Here is a 21,140-nt window from a genome sequence, read left to right on the forward strand (position 1 = left end):
CAAGTTTTGTCTTATTCAATAAGCCCCAAATACTTACATAGACTTAAAAATAAAACAAAAGGTTGAATAAACAAAACCATATCAATGAAATCTTTTCTCTAAGGAAAAGAAGAATGTTTCTAGTATACCAGAAATACTAGATGAATTTAGAAATCACTTTCACAAAATTAACCATAATAACATTAACATGGAACCTAAAGATAAAATAAAGGAGTTTATAACCACAAACATGAATAAAAAGCTTAATAAACAACAGATTAAACTATTGGACAAGAGTATTTCATATACAGAAGTTATTACACAAATAAATAAGCTTAAATCAAACAAAGCACCGGGTAATGATGGTATTATACCAGAGATATATAAAATCCTTTCTAAAAGTACATATTCATCAATACATAAGGTTTTTATTTTGGCCCAAACTGAGTTAATAACCCCCCCATCTTGGCAATATACATTTATTTTGCCAATTTTAAAACCTAATAAAGATCCAACTAGATGTTCTTCATATCGGCCCATCTCATTACTTAATGTTGATTATAAAATGTTTATGAGTATTTTTGCTGATAGATTGAAGACAATCATTCCCGACATTATAGATATAGATCAGACAGGCTTCATTGTAAATAGAAATACTTTTGATAATATAAGAAGAACTTTAACATTAATTGATTTTGCAAATAGGAAAAAGAAAGATTTAACACTTATTAGTCTTGATATAAGTTCAGCATTTGATTCAGTAAGTTGGGACTATCTGTTTACCTTACTGAAGTGCACAAAATTCTCAGATGCATTTGTAAATCTAATTGAGCATTTATACAAAGGAACATTGGCTTATATTAAGGTAGGAACATATGTTTCACAAAAATACCCATTCTTAAAGGTACAAAACAAGGATGTCCACTTTCTCCACTATTATTCACTTTAGTAATGGAGCCTTGGGCTAATTTGATCAGAAACAGTACTGACATAGAGGGTTTTGAAATAGATGAAAATACAACATCCAAAATTCAACTTTTTGCAGATGATGTTCTAATTACATCAGCAGGATCTAATTCTTCTATACAGTCTCTATTTGATAACATGATGAATTTTAAAAGTATTTCTGGTTTAATATTCAATGAAGAAAAACTAAAATACTACCTATATATACACAAAAAAAATATTCTCATTAGTGATTTTACTAAATATGTACCCAATTCAGGTCAGCTAACTTATTTAGGTATAATACTATCTAAATATATTAAATCTATTATATATAATAATTATAATACCTGTTTTCTTAATATACAAAATCTTTTTAATACCTGGAATAATATGTTTTTACTATGGAGGAGAGACTTACAATTATTAAAATGATAATATTCCCCAAGATTTTATACTTAATACAATCAATAATAATTCCACCTACAAAAATAATTATCAAGAAACTGAATACACTAATGTTAAATTTCCTATGGGCACCTAATAGACCTAGGATTGCATTAAAGAAACATACTAATAGCTGGTCTCAAGGGGGTATTTCTTTTCCAGACTTTAATTTATATACTATCTCTTCTATTGTAAAAGTTATTACTTTACTAATAGATCAGTCATATGTTGCAAAATGGAAAGATTATTGTGAGCTAATTAGTATGCACTTCATGAAAATCTCCTTAACACATAAAAATATGATTGTAAATAACTCCATGTTATGGTTACTAAAGGAATTTTGTACTTCACCTATTACACCTAAACATATGGTTTGTTACCCATTAAATATTATTATTAGCTATCGTAACTTTATATTCATGCACCCTAAGTATAGGCAATGGAATTTTATTGTATTCCCTATAATGTATACTCAGGGTATGCTTTTGTCATCTACTTCTGAAGGAACTCATTTAGCTATAGATAATGATCTAAAGTACTGGTATCAGTTGATATCTGATAATAAAGTTAAAAATCTAGATTTCTTAAAACAAGAATTTGATCTAAGAGAAACTTGCTGGTTAGAGGTTCAGACCTTTAGACAACATCTCATTAATAAAATAGATCTAATGTATATAACAGTTAAAGAATCTATTCCAACACTGATTGATTGCTTGATATTAAATTTACAACATAAAGTTTCTGATAAAGGTAAACTTTCATACATACATAAAATTATCAGACAAGAAACTTTTACAGTGTAGATTCATACTGGAATTATTTCACTTCTATTAATGGGGACCCACCAAATCAACAAGATAAACAATATATATTGGAATCTGCTTATAGAACTACGTCTTCCATTGTCTGGAGACTTTATACATGGAAATTTTTACATAGATCTTTTATACACCTTTGATGATGAATAAAATAAATAATAAAGATAATTTATGTAAGAGATGTAATGTAGAAATTAATGCTGACTGGGCTCATATGTTTTATGACTGTATAAAATTGAAAGAATACTGGAAGTCAATTAATGAATTTTTGCAGGCTCTTTTTACAGATAATTTCATTATTTCTAAATCTCTTATATTATTCAACACACCTGTACCTCAAAGTGTTAAAAAGGTTAAGCTTCCCTTGTTATGGTCTATTCTAGCAGTGGCTAGGAAAATAATAACTAGAAATTGGATTTCAGATACACCTCCTTCGTTCAATGAATTTAAAAATGTATGAATATAGTGTGCCATATGGAAATAAACACAATTAGGACAAGAACAACTAGAAAAACATCTTATTATATTGTATGGGATAATTTACAAAATTTGTTAAAAAAATTCTAATTTCAATAGCACGGTATTTTAGTTTAATTAATTGATCTGATTGTAGTGGATGTCTTTGTAAATACTTTAGTTGTTTTGTTGAATATTATAATAATACCTATTTTTAATTACTTGTATAAAATTGTTATGATATTTCTCTTATATGTTAAAACAATAAACCTGTTTTGAAAAAAAAAATATTGCCAATGAGGTATGTATTTACTGGGTGCATCACAGGAGCAAGTATAATACATGCATCCTGTATAATACCTTGAAGGGTGTTCTGCACTGTCAACTCCTAATGGTTATGTAGCAAAAAGAATACATAGGTATGGCTGAAAAGATGTGTGATAGCTCACTATGGCAAAGGTGATACACTTGAGCAAATCATCCCTGGAAGATGTGTTAGGAGTTACATGCAAAATGATGTATTGTACTCAATTATTTCTGTGATGAGGTCTGAGAACAGTGGGACTATAATGCCCTTTGATGTGGATGTCCTGCACATACTCAGGAGTTGTACTACATACAAGGGATCAGTCACCACTGTGGTCACATTCTGGTGGATGTTCAGCACACCATCTACCTGAGTACACAGGTCACATACACTTGGTTTACTCAAAGGGATGTGCTGCCTATATTGTAATTAGGTTGTGTATTTACTTTCATAAAGGAAATAATCTCCCCATGAGTTTGTGTTCATCTATTGTGTCTCCATGGCTCTGGCAACAATCCTTTGTGTGTGTGTTAATACTGTTTGCATTATACTAAAACAAAGCTGGGACTCAATGACTGTCCACAGTTTGCAGTCATCCACAAAGCTGGATAGCTACAGTATTTTTAAAACTGTCTTGGCATTTGAGGCTTAAATAATGAATAGAAAAGGGACTAGTACAGTATCCTGAGGTACAGACCTGGTCACTGGAGTCTAGATAGAGGTGACTTCACACACTTCAACATAATATGTTCTGTATGTGATACATTTCTCTATCCACTTGGTGATGTAGATATTCTTTGTGTTTCACTGTTGCAGTCATTACATTTGGGTTACTGCCTGCATGTAGCCCTCAGCTGGCCTGAATATCAAAGTTTTGGATCCCTGTGTCAGATGCTGTCTCTTCTTCCATGACGTCAGGTCATCAGGGTATAAAGCATGCAGCCGATGCCATTACATCAGTCTTTCTTGCCGCGTGGTGCCCAAAGCAGAAGTATTTCGTAAGTGCCAGTCGGCTGACTCCTGAAATTTTCGTTTTCGAGTTTCAGAACTGAAGTCTTCACAAAAGCTAAGTACCCCATTGGGGATCCTTTTTCTTGCTCTAAACCGATGTCAGTAAAAGTTAACAATTGTATTACCTGTGGAAAGCAAATACCTCATAAAGATTTTCATTCGTACTGCATTCCTTGCTTAGGCCCAGACCACGATGTCCCTCGCTGTCTGTTTTGTGCCTTATTCAATCCTCAAACTATTTGTTGTCAGTTCATTTTTGCATCAAACTATTTCAGTACTCGGTTTAACTATCCAGAAATGGCTTCAGTAAGCCATCCGACTACCAACATTCCAAAAAAAATGTAAAGATAAAAACAGAGACAGACCGCATAGGTCCAAAGCTGCCGACGACGCTTCTGTTAAGCTAGTCGCCAGTTCACTGGTACTCAGTGAGACGCATTCACAGCCCCTGATACCCACTACTTTCGCAGGCCTCTACTGAGACCCATTCAGAGACCGGTATGCCGCGAGATGCTTCTTTGACCATGGAATCTACGGATGCCTCTACCTTGAATGGGTCCGGGGCCTCTGTGCAGGCACCAGCTTCTGAGGGTGTATTCAGACCTACTGACTTGCATTTCAAACCGACGTCATCTTCTTCTTCAAGGCCTAAAACTCGACCGATGCCTAGAAACCCGACGTCCAAACTACATGATCAGGCTCATATGCCTAAAAAACAAATGATAAGAATGGCTGAAGACCTTATTACTTTAATTAGGGGAAGCCAGACTTCACCCTCTAAGAGACCTAGAACTGATTTTCCTTCTGATTCTTCAGATCAGGATTCTGAAATTTCTGTTTCTTCGGATTACCAGGATTTGCCCTTATCTAGGATTCTGATGTAGAGGACTCCATTCCCTCTGCTTCTGCTCCAGAAGATTTTTCTTTTGGTGAAACCTTGCACACTCTTAGGGAGCATTTCTACTAGGAAAGCCGAAAGCCAGGATTACTCTGACTCAAAAAAGAGGCTTAGGGAATTCTTACTCCTACCTCAACACAGGCCTTTAACTATCCCTGCTGTCCTGGACATTGTAAATGATGCCTTCATGGAATCTAGCCTGGCCCAGACACTTTACCTCCAGCTCCCAGGAAACCTGACAGGTATTACAGAGTACCTGACTCTCACATGTTCCTCTTCAAGAATCCTACTGTGGACCCAGAGACCATTTCCCAGGGACCTAAAGGCATTAAGGCTACTACTGCCAAAAACCCCATCTGATAGAGATTCCAGGGCCTTGGACAGATGGGGTAAGAAGGTATACACTTCTGGTACTTTGGCCATTAGGGCCTTAAACTGACAGTTTCATATGTTAAAGTATCAGAAGCATATTATGGGACTACTTAAACAGAAAATAATATTGATTGCTGACTGTGCTGAAAATAAAGAATTACAGGATTTAATGCATTCTGCTGAACAAGTTGGCAAACATACTTTGCAATGTGGTTTTGACTCTTTAGAACCATCTTACAGAGCTGCTGTCACTGGGTCTGTTCTTTGAAGGCATGCTTGGCTTAAGGAGCAAAATTTGCCAGATCGTGTTAAAGCTAAATTACTGGGTGTTCCCTTAAACCAATATCACCTGTTTGGCAACAAAGCAGAAGAAGTCCTTAAAAAGATGGAGGAAAAAGCTAAATCTATGCAAACTGTTAAAGATTTCCTGCAAGTACAGCCTCCCAGATTTAGTAGGCATTCGCCTTCTAAGAACTGGTCCTTTCCTGTCTTTTCCAGGCCTTCTCAGTCCAAACCCAGGAACAGCAGACCACCTAGGCTACAGTCTCAAGGTACTCACAGGCCTAAGCAATGGGGGGCTCCCACTTCCAAAGCTGGAAGTAGTAAGACACCCCCCTATGGAAAACTGTCACAATGACTTAACCTTAAACCTTCCAAGGCCTGCTCAACTTAGGGGGAAAGTTCGCCCTGCATGCAAAAAATTGGAAACTAATTACCCAGGACAGATGGGTTTTAAATATAGTTTACCAAGGATACAGATTCCACTTCCACACCTTACCAACCCCAAATGGTTGGCCAGACCTACCCCCAAATCATTGGGCAGAGGCTCAACAGCAGGTTCTCTCTCTTCTAAGTATCAGGGCTATTCAACCTGTCCCAGCAGAAGAAAGGGACAAGGTTTTTACTTAAGACTTTTCCTGGTACCCAGAAAAGACAGCTCCTGGTGTCCTATCCTGGATCTCTCTATTCTAAACACCTTTTGGTAATCCCAAAATTCAAAATGCTAACTCTTCATCTGTATCTTCCTATGCTAGGCAAAGATGCCTGGTTGGCAACTTTAGACTTAAAGGAGGTTTACCTGCACATTCCAATAAGGGAATCTTGCAGGAAATACCTATGCTTCAGAGCAGGCTACATGCACTATCAGTTCTCTGCACTTCCCTTTGGCTTATCTACTGCACCCAGGGTATTCACAAAGTGCCTAGCTCCAGTCATTGCATTTTGCAGGCAAAGAAATATTCAAATATACCCATACCTGGATGATTGCCTAATTCAGGCAAAAAGCCAGGACATGCTACTAAATCATCTGGCATTTGTAAAGAAACTGCTAACCTCACTGAGGTACAACATAAATGAAAAGAAATCTCATCTAGTACCCTGCCAACAAATTGTATTCCTGGGAGCAAGCTTGAACACAACTTCCCAGATGGCTTACCTCACGCCAAAGAAACAAGTTTATTTGACAGCCTACTTCAAACTACTGGCCACAAAGACCCAGCTATCTGCAAGGAAAATCCTGCAAGCCCTGGGGTTCATGGCCTCTTGCATTCTATATGCAAGACTGCATATGAGGAAACTACAATGGTATCTGAAAACCCTATGGTGTCAACATTCTCAGGACCTGGAATCAATGATCCCCATCATTCCTTGTATAAGGACAGAGTTCCTTTGGTGGGCAGAGACCTGCTACCACAACAAGGGACTGCCATTCACTCTACCCCCTGCCACCCAGACCCTAACAACAGATGCATCAGACTAGGCATAGGGGGCTCACTTGGCAGGGCAGTGCATTCAGTGCAAATGGAACCTGAGTCAAATACACCTGCATATCAATCAAAAAGAAATGTTAGCTGTACAGAATTCCCTGACAGCCTTCAAGGACCACATTCTTCGAGGACAATTATTGGTAAAGACAGACAACACCACTGTTGTGTGGTACATAAACAAGCAGGGGGAACCCACTCATATCCTCTCTGCAGACTAGCCATGGCTCTGTGGAACACAGCCTTGAGCTACCAAGTGCACCTACAAGCTCAATTCCTGCCAGGCAAGCTAAATTCACTGTCAGATGACCTAAGCAGAAATCTCATGGACCCACACAAGTGGAAACTGGAACCAAAGATATTCAACATTTTGAGGAACAAATGGAGGAACCCAGAGATAGACCTGTTTGCCTCCCCTCAGAACTACCAGTTGGACAAATTCTGCACAAGGACTCCCCACAGTTAAGCTTGGAAAGCAGATGCCCTGTCCTTCACCTGGGAAAGCCTCTCAGTTTATGCCTTTCCCCCTCTGCCTCTCCTCTCAAAGGTTCTGCTAAAGATCAAACAGGACAAACCAAGGACAATACTGATTGCACCAGAATGGCAATGCCAGCACTGGTACCCCCTCTTGCACAGTATGTCACTGCTGGAACCATGGCACCTGCCTCATACTCCTTCCCTGCTGTCCTAGCAGGAGGGTCAGATTCTGCACCCCCAGCTTCAAACCCTGAACCTTGAAGCCTGGTTAATTCCCTGAGCTCTCCAATAGCATTCCTCAGTAAGCAGGTGCTAGATGTCATTCTAGAGGCAAGAAGGCCTAGTACTAGAAAATCCTATGCTGAAAAGTGGAAAAGATACTGTTCCTGGAGTCAGACTCAGGGGATGGGCACAACAGTGCCCAGCTTACTGCATATTCTTCAGTACTTAACAGAGATGCCCCACAAGGGCCTTTCCTTCTCATCTATTAAAATTCATGACTCAGCCATTTCAGCACATTATAATACTGAGCCACCCCTTCTCTTCTCTCACCCCCTGCTGAAAGAAATTCCTCATAGGGGCCAACAATTTAAGACCACACAGTAGAGCCCCTACTCCAGCCTGGGACCTTAATTTTGTTTTGGAAAAGCTCACTCTACCTCCTTTTGAGCCAGCTACAACTACATAGGTGAAATTCCTTTCTTGGAAAACAGCCTTCCTTCTAGCCATCACTTCAGCAAGAAGAGTGTCTGAATTACAGGCCCTCATGCTAGTGGAGCCCTTCATCATCTTCCATGCAGGCAGGTTGTCCCTCAGGATCAATCCTTCCTTTATGCCCAAGGTGGTATCCAGTGTGGCCCTTAATCAGTCCATTAATTTGCCAACCTTTTCTTTTTCCTTATCCACAGAGCAAAGGAGAATGAATACTGCACTCTTTGGACGTGCACAGACAACTTCGATTTTATTTGGACAGGACTAAGCCTCTCAGAAAAAAATGAACAGCTGCTAGTTGCCTTTGCTGCAGGGCAGAGGGGAAGGCCATTTCAAAGCAAACCATTTCTAAGTGAATAGGCCATTGCATTCATTTCTGCTATAAACACCATGGAAAACCTACCCCACAGAGGATAAGATCACATTCCACCAGGGCTGTATCTACCTCTACAGCCTTTCTCAGAGGTGTCTCTACCAGGGACATCATATAAGCTGCTACCTGGTGCTCTGTACATACCTTCACCAAGCATTACCACTCTCCTGTTTTTTCTAAATCCAGAGCTGGTTTTGCCACTCTAGTCTTGCAGGGCTTAATAGCTGGTCCTAATGCTCTCTAACTTCCTCCTCCCTTCCTTAGCTTTGAGAATCTACTCAAATGTAATGACTGCAACAGTGAAACATGAAGAACATAGTACAGTTGTGTACACTTACCATAAATGTAGATGTTCGAGTGTATTCACTGTTGCAGTCCTGGTTACCCTCCCTCCAGCCCCCTGACTTCTCTTGGCTATACCTTTCTTCTTGTTTAGTGTATTTCATCTTTCTGGTGTATTTGCTTTTTGTTGGAGGTGTAACCTTATATATAATTGCTTCCCATTATGGGGGCACCTGACATCTGGGGCAAGAAAAACTGATGTAATGGCATCAGCTGCATGCTTTATACCCCTGACGACTTGACATCATTGCAGAAGAGACAGCATCCAACGCAGGGATCCAAAACTTTGATATTCAGGCCAGCTGAAGGCTACCTGCAGGCAGATAACCCAAATGTAATGACTGCAACAGTGAATACACTAGAACATCTACATTTATGGTAAATGTACACAACTGTACTTGAGACATTTTCTCTGTAAAACCTGAGTGTGGATTTGTGTCAAATGCTGTGGCCATGTCATGTTAAGCAGGATGCTAGTATTTTCCTCATCCATGACCCTGGTGACCTTCTTGAAGACATCACATAGATTTAACAGACATGATGTAGCCTTAACAAATCAAGTATGGGTTTAGTACACAGTTGGGAGATTACCTGTGTCCTTTTTGGTAAACTCCATAATGACTCACTGTTCTGCTTCACAAATGAGGAGAGTCAGACGTATGGGTCTATAAGTCCATGTATTATATGATATTCCCCCATTCAGATGGATGAGTGATGTACACCTTTCTACAAGAACATAGGCAGTCTTGGGACTGTTCACAGTACAGGATAGCAAGGAAACAACCAGGCACTCCATCTGCTTTCTTTACCATAACTTTATTAAAACAAACTAATAAAGACAGTGATAAGTGCTTTTGCTAAATAGCTTCTTCAGACCTTCTAAACTAACTAAGCACTTTGCCCCTTATTTAAACAAATTCAAACTTCTTACAACCAATCAAAAATGTTCTTATATTAAGACAATTATGTTAAAACCATATAACAGAATTCTAACATTTTCTTAAAAATACATCAGTTATTTACATCTTTAAAGAAAATATGCATTACATCAATATGTTATGACATAAGTAATTCATAATAAATTACAATCATTTGTGCACTCACTCTATAAAAAATGGTTGTTCTTCTTCTTCTTTCTGCTTTTCCCGGTTAGGGGTTGTTACATCGGAACTCTGGTCTGCTAATGATTGGCAGTAGATTTTTATGGTGCTGAGGTGCTAGCCCAACGCCCAACCTTCAACGAAGGCATGTCCATTCACGAATGTCTTTAAAACACCACTTGACTGTGGGGAGGACATGCAGACTCCACACAGAAGGTGCTTCAGCCGAGAATCGAATGGGAGAACCTCTTGCTGTGAGGCAACAATGCTACTGCTACACCACCGCTGCTTATATTCTATAAAAATGGTAAAGAAGCTATTTTGTGAAAGCGCTTACCATTGTCTTTATTGGTTTGTTTTAATAAATTTATGGTAAAGAAAGCAGACGGTGTGCCTGGTTGTTTCGTTGCTATCCTGTACTGTGAACTGTTGATTTTATTGATTTTTGGCAACAAAACATTAATCTCATGGAGTAAAATTGTCTTCATTTTGTCTTGGGACTGTGTTCAAGTAGGGAACCAACTGTGTCTGCTAGGTCAGGTTTTAAGTCACACTATAGGCAACCTGGGATGTTGTCATGCAACAATGATTCTGTGTTATTAGCCGTAGAGAGTGCTCAGATGAGCTGTACTCCTGAGAAGATAAATTGAGTATTGTTTGCATGTATACTTTGGCTTATGGCCACTGTCAGCTAGCAGATTGTCTATTTTCTCTGGTTTAGTATGGCTGATGGCATCCATGAATAGCTCTGTGTTTAGTTGTGTATGTCTCTTAACATTTCGCACTTATTAAAATAAATGTTTTGTGGCAGCACCTCCAAATACACCCTTCATTATGCATTACATACCACACAGTGGTACTGTTCACACAGTCATACAAGTCTAGCAATGTCGCATATTTACATCACTTGCACAACATATGCCTATATGTTTTTTTTATTGGAAAGCTGTATTTCAGCAGCCCGATACCATATAAAGACTCATTACAAATGAGTTGGTCGCGGTTAATGCAGAACAGTTACTGACACAAATGCTGATACACAATGGTGCTGGCGACTTTCTCAATAACCATTGTGAATATCAGCACAATTGTGCACACAATGAATTACAAAAGGTTGCAATTGATTCAGCACGTGAAATGTTTGTGTATGTCACAACATGTAGATGAAGCAAGACTTATGTGCTCATGTAATCATCTTGAATTTATATTGATGTATATCACAGAGCATTTACTGATGGTAGGTATACACATGCACACATGTGCCATACTGCAAGTGTCACTGTGATGGTTGAATGAGAACTGGGTAGAATGTTGATCTGTTCCACTACTAAACCATATGCCTTACTAAGCCAGCAATATATATAATATCATCCCAGGTCAACAGTTCTCATGAGACATATTACTACAGCTGTTATGGAAGGAACATGTAATCAAATGTCAGCAGCAGCCATCAATAACTTACTTCACATCACAGACTGTAATACCATCTTGTAGACCTACTGTACATTGATACCTCAACATAGCACATGTCATTGACAGCAACATTGACATGTGAAATGTTCATAGCATGATAGGATACTAGTAAGCTAACGGACAGCATCACATAAATTCTAAGTAATTATTTGACCATTTAAAACAAACTCCATATATCTATATGTGAGAAGAGAGTAAGGCTATATGTGTATGTGTGTATTGTTTTCATTGCAGTACATAATGTCACTGTCCATATGTAACATGTGCACCATACCATGACAGAATTAGCAATCACACATGCAGTGGTCTGGAGATGGCTTGCAGAGGCTCATGGAATGACTCCATTTCATGATATGTATATGCATATTTGACATGAAAACATCTGCTACTCATCTGCAGGAAGGATGTTGTGTGACCAGATGAAAAAAGATGACGGTGGATGCATAGGGCTATGATAAAGGTTTTCCTAAGTGGTAATGAAATGAATATAAATTCACAAGATCATACAATGACTGTATACCACCAACCACTAATACAGCAGTAGACTGGGTCTCATTTGAAAATTACACCTGTGTAGATATAGAATATGACTTTCACACAATGTAACACTAGCACCATCACATATGTTTGACTTTAACACTGTCACATTGCACTTTATGGAGTATAATAGCATCATTATATGTTGAGAGGAACATGTTGGGAGGAGTGTCTGACATGGATGTGATATCACATCTTGGTGTACAATTGTCTGAAAAGTACTATTTGAAACTATACACATTCAAGTTGCTTGCTGTCATATTAAAACCACTACATATCTATACCAAGAAGGTATAGAACACAATAATTAATGCTAATGCCACAACACACATTTGACTTGAATATTGTCAGAGTGAATGCTATACATGATGATATCATCAATGCATGTTAAAAAAATATGTTCAGAGGAGTGTCTGACAAGGTTGTGGACTCACATGCCATTATAAAATTGTCACCATACTGACTGACGAATGCACACACAGTTAATTGCAGTGAGAGTAGAATCTCTAACTATATTCAGCGCACACTACTTAAAGCAAGCACCACAGAACAAGTCTTGATTTTATAGTGTCAGACAACACTTTATAACTGATTACATCAGCAGTGTATGTTTCTGAGAAGAAGATGGCAGTAGAAGTGTCCCAGTTGCTGTTCTAAAATGGTCTCTTGAATGTGAGCCAACTAAACAGCAACACAAACACCAGTTGACTGCAGTGACAGTAAACCACCTACCTTTTTATATCCAAGGCACAGTACTTAAAGCAAGCGCCACAGCACAAATTTGGCTTTTAGAGTTTCAAACAACACTTTATAGTTGATAATATCAGCAGTGTATGTTTCTGAGAAATAAGCAGAAGGAATGTCTCACATGCTGTTCTAAAATGCTATCTTGAATGTGAACAAACTGAACACAAATATAGACCAGTTGACTGCAGTGAGAGAAGAACACCTACTTAACTAAGTACACCAGTTACAAAACTCAGTAAAACACCTACTTAACTAAGTACACCAGCTAGAGAACTAAGTACTTAACCTAGGCACCACAGCAGAAGTCTGACTTTTACAATGCTTCTGGACAATTTATAGTGGACAACATCATCATTGCATGTTTGAGAGATGATATTAGGATGCCTGTATGAAATGGATGGGTAGCACTGTCCGACTGCCAAATATTTGTACTCTATGGTACTGGATTGTTGTCTGTACTCCATGGGGCTGGATATGCTTCTCTGACTAGACACACACACACACACACACACACACACACACACACACACACACACACACACACACACACACACATACACCATTGACTGCAGTGAGATGAGAATCTCTACCTAAGTATATCAGCTAGAAAACTCAGTACTTAATGCAAGCTCCACAGCACAAGTCTGACTTTTGCAATGTTGCTGGACAATTGCTACTGGATGACATCCTCACTGGATGCTTGCAAGAAGATGTTATGAGGCCTGCATGAAATGGCTGGGTAGCCATATACAACTCTCAAGATATTTGTTCTGCATGGGACCGGATTGATGATAGTAGGATGCAGACTCATGTCCTCTGACTATGCGCACACACTTACACATACATAGAGGCACACATAATGTGGCTGTTGTGATAACTTAACACACATGTAAGTATTTTGTTCCCATCTGCAAAACACAATATTTAATGATTGCAATACCCCTGAAGTATGTTTTTGCCTTGTCATAGTTTTCTTTATAGATATTGCAATCATCATTATATGATGTGGTTAACATATCCTGTTAAAAGTGTGGATGTACTATTTCCTATGTCATTCCAATGTGCAGGTATACTTTTGTGGGCTTTCAACCTCTAGCGAAACATTTTATGAGCACTTCACATACACATAATTTTAGGTTTATAATGGTGGAAAACACCAAATTAACTAGTAGACTTGGGGATGTTAAAAACAAAACTGAACTCAATGAGAATAGATGGGTAGTTAGGTTGAAAGCCCATGAAGGTAAAGGGCTTAATGATAAGGTACCTATTAGACCTATGCTAAAAAACAGACCACTAAAAACTTGATTCATGTGATTATATATGTTTTATGTTCTATATATCTAAGGATGAATTTTATATATATTTATACATTTATGTTTTTACTGTTTCTTTAAAATTTTAATTGCTTGATTGATAAATTAATTGATTGTCTTTAGTATATATAGTAGATCAGGTAGTGTGATTGCTATTATGTCTGAAGAAGCAGTGGGATACACTGTGAAAGTGCTCACACCTCTTGTTTAACAAAGAAGTTTTTCTACATTGTATTATCGTTCAGCCACAGCACTAAAAGTTTTTTATTGTACTGCTATCCTGTATTTGTTGGTGCTTTGGCGTTTATCCAGAGGTCATCAATTGGTGGTTTATTTGTGAACTAGTACTGACGTAAGTGCATGGGAGCAGGTGACACATGACTCACTGTAAATATGTTTTCAGTCAGTAAAATGTGCTTTCCCTTTGGTTGCATTTTTACATGGATTTTAATTTTATGAAGACTAACTGGGCAGTAAACATAAGTACTACATGCTAATAAGCACTTTCCATAATACACCACTGAGCAGCTGGTTTGCATGATCGATCACAAATTGTTTGCTCATGTGAAATACCCATTTAAGGACTCCTACTTGAAGTTGAGAAGTACTTATCCTTACTGGGAATGGTATTCCCAGCTAATAGATACTGTGGTGTTGATAATTAGTTCACATCGGAAATGTTGTCCTACATGGGCTCCAACAAGAATTAGCAAATAATTAGTTCACATCAGAAGTGTTGTCCTACATGAGCTCCAACAAGAATTATCAACACTACTGACTACTCTTTTCAGTCATAGTCTAAGCACCGACTTCATTCCAGCTGAATGAAAAATGATCGTTGTTATTCCCTTGCACAAAGGTAGTGCTTCCACTGACCCTGGGAACTATAGACTTATTAGCCTGACTAGCCCCATCTGCAAGGCCATGGAGCAAATCACCATGGACCTTATCAACAGAAATATAGGTGATCTCTAAATACTTAATGCTATTGAGTTTGGAATTGGCAAAGGGAAATCATGACTGTTAAACCTGGTGGACTTCTCTGAGGCAGTCGCCAAGGCCCTGGACAAGGGGAAATATGTGCATAAAGCCTACCTAGACTTAGTTCAGTCTTTTGACACTATCCCCCACTCAGGCATCATTGAGAAACTCACCCAGTTAGGTATCAACTCTTATACCATTAGATGGGCTACTAACTAGCTCACTGGTAGAACACATATAGTCAAAATAGGGAAATCCATATCCAACAGCAGACCTGTAATCATTGGTGCTCCACGGGGATCACTCCTGGGACCTCTACTGTTTGTAATCTATTTCTCTGAAGTACAAGCAAAACTGAAGGTCTGTAGCTGACAAAGTTTGCTGATGACTGCAAATTGGGAGCATTCACAGAATCTTCAAAAGATGTCAACATCCTACAAGAGGGTCTTACACAAGCAAATGATCGGTACCCAAGTCATGGCCTTAAACTCAATGCAAAAAAAGTATTACCATCCCTTTTGGTAAGAGCAATGTTCCTGCTAACTACCACATCAACAGCAACACCTTAAGTATGTACTCAGTGGTGAGAAATCTGGGCACGCAGGCTGACAGCAATGATACCCTTGATCACCATGTCTCCACAGTGGTAAGAAGGGCATTCTGTATTGCTCATCTCAGAAGTAAGGGCATTGCCTCTAGAAATAAATAAGTTATAACCTCCCTGTACTCTTTCCTCATCAGGCCAATAATTGCATACAACACTCCTTTTGGTTTATACCTTTCCAAGCAGCTGCAGCAATTGGAGAGACCACAAAGGTTCCTCAGAAGGAAAATTCAAGGTCTTCAGCATCTGTCCTATGTGCATCATCTGAATCACTGTCACTTTATTCTGTTTGATACAGACTAATCAAAGGTGATCTCTGTGTTACATATAAGGCAATTTCTGAGCCTGCTTTATTGAAAATACTGCATATCTGCAAGTCAAATGGTACATGGGTTACTTGCTCTAAAGACCTTAACCTGGTATGTGACATTAATAAAACCAACTGGAGGGACAGATTTGTGTCGCCGAGGTTACCACACCTTTGAAACAGACCCCCAATTCATGTCAAACAGAACACCTCATTGGCTCTCTTCAAATACAGTCTGGACAATTGGATGGTTAGCAGTAAATTCACCCCAGGGGCTCTACCTGTGTTTCTCTTGGACATGGCAATAGGTGCTGATCATAGAAATATGGGTATGATTTGGCTAGGCTTTTAAGGGCCCTAGGGCCATCAGCCTAGTAACTTCCTATGATCCTATGATGCTATAAATTTTTTATTATTAACAAAGCATTTATACTGCTTTCCCTGTTTGCAAGTAGATAAGAGATGAGTAAATGTGGGTCTCTGCTTAACTTAGAAATTTATGAGAGTTTGACTGGCTTGCTTTCCTCCACATAAACACTCTAACCAGAGGCGCATGGCAGCCAGCACTTTGGACAGTACTGAGTGGAAGAAAAGCACATGCTGCAAAGCTGTCTCTGTGGCAGCAGGTGTAACAGCAGTGAGCTCTTATTTTGAGCAGAGATGATACAGGGTTTCATCTCAATCTAATTTTTTACATATGTATTAATGATGTAATTAAATAAATACAGGTGATCATTTTTGCACATGTGAGAGGGACTGACTAGAATGATGTACTTTAGAAATGCAAACACTACTCAATTGATTTATATCAGCAGTGCATATATGGATTTGCATATTTATACACTTAGCAGTCTAAATACATGTATATGACATTTTTAATATGAGTGCCTTTATTCTACTTTAACTGTGCATTTCCTTAGAGCATTGAGTTTAAGCAGCATTGCGTGGAGGTTAACGCACTATGCCTTAGGAAGTGAAGAGCCATTCACCATTGCTTAGCATTGGTACACTGGGTTGCTATTACCAGACCACAGACACAGTTTGTCGAATGCATCTTGATCGAACTGACAAGAGCGAAAAGGCAAAATAACGAAGCAGCTTTTCAGCGAATTCTTTCCCTGGGAAAGAATTCGCTTGGCCGCTTTTGTTACTTTGCTGTTTTCGGCACTGTAGTGGGATCTCAGGGTTGGTATATTTGAGTAGAGGGGATGTGGGGGGCACAGACCCCCCATTTGGGGTGTGGGGGTGAAGACCCCCACATTATGTAATGTTTTAAAGTATTTTTTTTTCGGAACAGCAATTTTTTTCCCTTGGAAAAAATTGCTGTTCTGAGGTTTTGACATTGTAAGCTTTCGCGTACATGGGGACGGGTCGATTATTTATCGTTCACTTTTCTAAGTGTGCGATAATATAATATAGACCCGGTGCACAATGACAAACTCTCTACAAATGCAGAGGAAAAAAAGTGAAGGGCTTCATAGATGTGAAAATGGGGTAGATAAGAAAGTGATGAAATAGGGGGCAAGCATGGAGAAGAACAAAGAGGAGGCAATATAAGAATGTGGAAGTGGAAGTTAGGAAAGAACCATACCTATCCACTTCTTTAGCAATAAAAAATGAATATGAATATAATACTGGATGAATTTGTACTATCACCTCAACAAAGATGGGTGACAATACAATAATGGTGAATAGCTAATTAGACTAAATTGTGTCAAAAAGACACATGTCAGATGTGGAGAGTTATTTATGGAATGATATTTGTTTTTGGGACAGATGCCCATTTTTGTGTTTTTAATTCGTTAAGAGAAGAATGTTGGGTAAGGGACATAGGCATGTCAGGGTCAGGTAAGTAGGGTAGGTGAGGAAGTGGATACAGTCAAACAGGACAAACAAGACAAGAGACAAGGATAATGAAGGACACAACAGGTTAAAGGACAGCATGATTGGGGATAAGGAGGGGACATGGATGCCTATGCCCGTCAAACATGACAATCTTGTCCTCACCCTAAAAACTGTCATCACTCTCCCTCTCCTCTGCTTGCTGTTGGAGTGCTTGATTTTTTCTTTTGCCCTGCATTCTGGTGAGCATCTTCTCCATCTGGCTGAGGTGTGCACCAGCAGTACTTTCCACAACCTCACACAGCATGCATGGGCATCTTCTGGCAGGTGACAAAATTACCATCTCTGCCAATACTCCTGGAGGGTACCACTGCACCTGCTCCTGGTGTAATGCCACCTGATGTGGATGGCTCAGGTAATGCAGGGTATGCACTGGCAGTACTGCCAGGTTACGTCCCAGATTTGCTGAGTGCCTTTGTGGCAGCCATTGGAGGGGTGAAAGGCTGAGCCACACTGGTTGGCCTATCCCCCAGTGCTGTAAATCATTTTGTGAGTTGTCAGAAAATTATGATATCAGAATGCTGTGACCATGCATATAATAATACAAAAACAGAGATAAGGGCTGGGATAAGAGACAAAAATTGAAGATAATTAGTACCATCATATGTAACATACAATAAATTGCTATGATATGCATAATAATTATACTTTTACATGAACTATACTTTTTAACAACTACAAATTATAACTGATGAGTATTCCAAGTAGTTGTAACAATAAGCAAATATTACACTGATGCTTTATCAAATAATACAGATTAACTCCATGGCATATATGTCAGCTTTGTCAAAATTATTAGATATTTATTAAATTATTTTACGATACATTTGCTACTTGTGGGATTTGAACCCACAACATCTTAATACAGATGCAAAATCTGATGGTAATGCTACTCAATGCTAGACGTCTAAACCTCAAAATACACTCTCTCGAGGCACTCCTAAAAATGGAGAACATCGATATCTGTGCAGTAACTGAGACCTGGTTCAAGGCTCCAGAGAGCACCCCTGCAATATCAGGCTACAACTCATACCACACTTTTCAGCCAGCAAACCAGGACCAAAACACTAAAGGTAAAGGAGTGTCCATATTCACCAAGGATATTCACACCACCAGGCCAGTTGCCCAACACAATGCGTCTGAAATTCTCCAAGTGAAACTAACACTAGGTAAGACTGTAATCCAAATTGTAGCTTGCTAGAGATCCCCCACCATGCCCCAAGATTATCACTAAACCTTTCTAAACATACTGGAAAATATTAAGATACAACCTAACACCCTAATACTGGGTGATTTCAACTACCCTGCCATTAACTGGGAAAACTACTCGTGTATCAACACCTTTTCCCCACAGTTCTTGGAATTCATAAATTCCAATGCCCTGGAAATATCCTAGACCTGGTCATTACCAACATGGGAAGTCAATGCTCCACACGTATGATCACCCCTGCATTAGTCAGGTCTGACATAAGCTAATCACCCTTGACATCCACATCCCTCCCCCACCCCCCCCAGTAAGGAAACCTCCATAAAAAACTTCTCCAAAGCCAATTTCATGCTACTCAAGTCAGAAGTGACAAACTTCATGACACCCATGCAGACAGGGAACTGAAAGTTCGACTGCTGAATCCTACACCAAGGCACTGTACGAGCATATCCACTTGTGCATGAATCGTGCCATCCCAAATAGAACCAAGATGCTCTCCTCCAAAAAAAGGAAGCCAATCTGGTGGTCCCCTACCATAAACAAACTTTACAACAAAAGGAAGAAGCTGTTGCAGAAAAGAGGAAAATCCCAGGATGCAAAAAACTCCCTTACCAGCCTCAGTAAGAAGCTGAGATCCCTCATAAAATCCTAGAAAGCTAATTACGAAAATAAAATTCCCAAAGATTCCCAAGACAACCACAAGGCATTCTATAGCTATGTCAAGAATTTAAATGGCAGTGCTCAGATCTGCTCTGAGCGACAACAGAATGGCATTAAATATACTGATCCCAAGGATATTGCCAATATCCTGATAGATCGATTCAGTGCCAACTTCACCCCCCTGTCACCCCTTAAAGGGCCCATCTCAGTAACAAAAGATTGCCGAAGTCTGGTAATAATGGCCACACAGGTAAAAACCGCACTCTCCAAAGCTAAGAATACAGCATCCATGGGACCAGATGACATCCCGGGCTATGTACTACATGAACTACAAAATAAACTGGCACCTCACCTAAGTGTCATGTTTAATCATAACCTCATCTCAGGCTTCATGCCCACTGAGTGGCGCACAGCTACAGTTATCCCACTTCACAAGGGGGGATACACCTTGGATCCTGGGAACTACCATCTCATCAGTCTGACGAGCCTGACCTGCAAGGCCATAGAACGTATGATCATGGAACTTATAAACAAAGACATTAGCAACCTTCAAACACTGGACCCCACCCAGTTTGGGTTTGTGAAGGTCCGATCTTGTCTCTTGAACCTGATTGACTTCTTCGAATCAGTCTCCAGAGCTGTGGACAAGGGTAAGGCCATCCACACATCCTAGCTGGACCCCACCAAGGCCTTCAACACCATCCCTCCCTCTGGAATCATAGATAAGCTTACTAAGCTGGGCATTAATCCCTACATCACTCAATGGGTTGCCAACTGGCTTACTGACAGAACCCATACTGTAAAAGTAGCAGACTCCAAATCTAGCTCCAGGCAAGTGACAAGTGGAGTACCTCAGGGTTCAGTCCTGGGACTGCTCTTGTTTGGCATCTACTTCTCTGAAGTGCAGGCCAACACTAAGGGACTCTGGCTAACAAAGTCTGCAGATGACTGCAAACTGGGAGCCATTATTGAATTTCCAAATTATGTGGACATTCTACCAAAGGACCTTACAGAAACAGATGCTTGGTGCCAGAGCTATGGGCTCAAGCTCAATGCCAAGAAATGAATAGTTATCCCCATAGCCGGCCTTATGCATAGGCCAACTAGGCAGCCACCTAGGTCACCACTGTAGCAGGGGCACTTTTCCAGTATTTATCTGGTCTAGGTAGACCAGTTAGGTGGACCAGGTGGTGTCGTGGGGGGCGCTGTGGAGCCCTTTTGCCTAGGGCACCAGTTGACCTAAGGCCACTCTTAGTTATCCCCTTTGGGAAAATACATGTAGCCATGTATAACCACATAGGTGGCAGTGCACTAAAAGCTGATAGTGTGATAAGAGACTTAGGGACACAGGTGGACAGTTATCTCACCTTCAATAACCACATCACCACAACAGTCAGGAAATCCTTC

This window comes from Protopterus annectens, chromosome 11.part0 (assembly GCF_019279795.1).
Source record: "Protopterus annectens isolate FY-2018-M chromosome 11.part0, PAN1.0, whole genome shotgun sequence".
NCBI lineage: Eukaryota > Metazoa > Chordata > Ceratodontiformes > Protopteridae > Protopterus > Protopterus annectens.